This window comes from Arachis duranensis, chromosome 6, assembly GCF_000817695.3.
Source record: "Arachis duranensis cultivar V14167 chromosome 6, aradu.V14167.gnm2.J7QH, whole genome shotgun sequence".
NCBI classification, from domain to species: domain Eukaryota; kingdom Viridiplantae; phylum Streptophyta; class Magnoliopsida; order Fabales; family Fabaceae; genus Arachis; species Arachis duranensis.
Genome location: NC_029777.3, coordinates 72,479,378 through 72,480,536, shown reverse-complemented (window position 1 = coordinate 72,480,536; position 1,159 = coordinate 72,479,378). Strand labels below are relative to the sequence as shown.

The following is a 1,159-nucleotide window of genomic DNA, read 5'->3' as shown; positions in this document are numbered from 1 at the left end:
TGCTGATTGTGCAATTTCCTAAAATCGTAGCTATCAAGTTTATGGCGCCGTTGCCGGGGATTGGTTTTCGATTGACAATTCTCAAATTGGAAGTTAACTAGATTGAGCATTTTTCTTGTTTTGTTAATTTAGTTCAAGTTACTTGTTGATTTTAATTCCTGCACTCTGTTATTTGCTTTTTCTTTCTTTATGCCTTTAAATTCAAGCAACTAACTCACTGACCCACTAACTATTTGAATTAATTCCTCAACTGCTCTAACCATACTCTTCCATTAACCAAGAGTATTTCACTTGTTTGTTGCCTGTGCTGTGTTCTTGTATGACAGGTAGGAGAGGAAGACATCAACTCCTCCATATACCGAACCAGAGAGGACCCTTCATAAACTTAGAAGGGAAGCAAGAGGGAAGAGAGTACTGGGAGAAGAAGAATCTGAAGGAGAATCTGAGGACAATTTTGAGGAAGCTCTAGATCTCAACATGGATAGAGAAGTTCACAACCATGAGAGAGCTGATGGAAACAATGCCATTCCAGAGAGGAGGGTTCTTGGTTCATACATAAACCCAACCTCTAGGAATTGTGGTAGCAGCATTCAGAAACCACCCATTCAGGCCAACAATTGTGAACTCAAACCACAGCTAATATCACTGGTGGAGAATCATTGTTCATTTGGTGGGAGTGCTAATGAAGATCCAAACCAACATCTCACAAAATTCCTGAGAATTTACGACACTGTGAAGTCCAATGGAGTCCAAGAAGATGCCTATAAACTGCTCTTGTTCCATTTTCACTTAGGGACAAGGCAGCCAAGTGGCTGGAATCATTCCCAAGGGACAGCCTAACAACCTGGGATGAGGTGGAAAGCAAGTTTCTGGCACGTTTCTACCCCCCACAAAAGGTCAATAGGCTTCGATATGAGGTTCAGACTTTTAGACAACAAGAGGGTGAAACTCTCTACGAGGCATGGGAGAGGTTCAAAGAGTTGACAAGGAAATGCCCACCAAACATGTTCCCTGACTGGGTGCAATTGCATATTTTCTATGATGGACTTTCTTATGAATCAAGGAAGGCTGTAGACCATTCATCAGGAGGTTCATTGAACAGGAAAAAGACTGTGGAAGAAGCCATTGAAGTGATTGAGACAGTGGCTGAGAATGAGTA

The 1,159-nt window shown here is 41.8% G+C and overlaps 1 non-coding gene across 1 annotated transcript; it reads right to left on the bottom strand.

Annotated features, from left to right (window-relative positions):
- Positions 1–902: 902 nt before the first annotated feature.
- LOC127740159 (small nucleolar RNA R71) lies at positions 903–1,006 on the bottom strand. Its single transcript, XR_008000840.1, has one exon. It is a non-coding gene; the product is annotated as a small nucleolar RNA R71 (small nucleolar RNA).
- Positions 1,007–1,159: the final 153 nt, after the last annotated feature.